Below are 946 nucleotides of genomic sequence, written 5' to 3' on the forward strand. Positions count from 1 at the left end.
TGGAGAGACCCCCCCTCTTCCAACCCCCCACCCCCCACCCCCAGGCCCTGCAGAAAGGGCTCATTGACAGGGGAGGCGCCAGGGCCCCTGGGCAGGGACGGGAACGGGGCTGGCACGGCATGGGGACAGCATAGGGACAGCGTGGGGACAGCGTGGGGATGGGGTGGGACTGGGTGGGGATGGCACGGGGACATGGGGCACTGGCACGGAAAGAGATGGGGGTCTTGGGCATGGGGACAGTGGGACAGAAGGGGATGGGGGTCTCGGGCATGGGGACAGTGGCACAGAAAGGGATGGGGGTCTTGGGGATGGGGACAATGGCACAGAAGGGGATGGGGGTTTCAGGCATGGGGACAGTGGCACAGAAAGGGATGGGGGTCTCGGGCATGCGGACAGTGGGACAGCAAAGGGATGGCACAGCATGGGGACAGCGGCACAGAAAGGGATGGGAGTTTCAGGCATGGGAACAGTGGCACAGCAAAGGGATGGCACAGCATGGGGACAGTGGCACAGAAGGAGATGGGGGTCTCAGGCATGGGGACAGTGGCACAGAAGGGGACAGAGGTCCTTGGCGTGGGCACAGGGACAAGGGCCGGAGACACTGGCACAGCAAAAGGACAAGGATCTCAGGCACGGGTAGGCACAGGGTGAGGGGACACAGCAGGGGGACAATGGCATGACAAAGGGACAGGAATGTTGGGCGTGGGCACAACACAGGGACAGGGGACATGGCACGAGAGGGGCGTGGGGCACTGCCACCTACAGTGACACGGGAACACAGGGATGCCAGTGTGGCACAGGGACACAGCACATGGCACAGATGGGGACACAGGGTGCTGGCACAGCACAGGGGGACAGAGGGTGCTGGCACAGGAAAAGGATGGCAGTGCAGGGTGCTGGCATGGCAGAGGGCTGGGGACTGGGGTGATGGCAGGGCATGGGGACA

This window comes from Chaetura pelagica, unplaced genomic scaffold (genome assembly GCF_000747805.2).
Source record: "Chaetura pelagica isolate M959 unplaced genomic scaffold, ChaPel_1.0 scaffold2482, whole genome shotgun sequence".
Lineage (NCBI taxonomy): Eukaryota > Metazoa > Chordata > Aves > Apodiformes > Apodidae > Chaetura > Chaetura pelagica.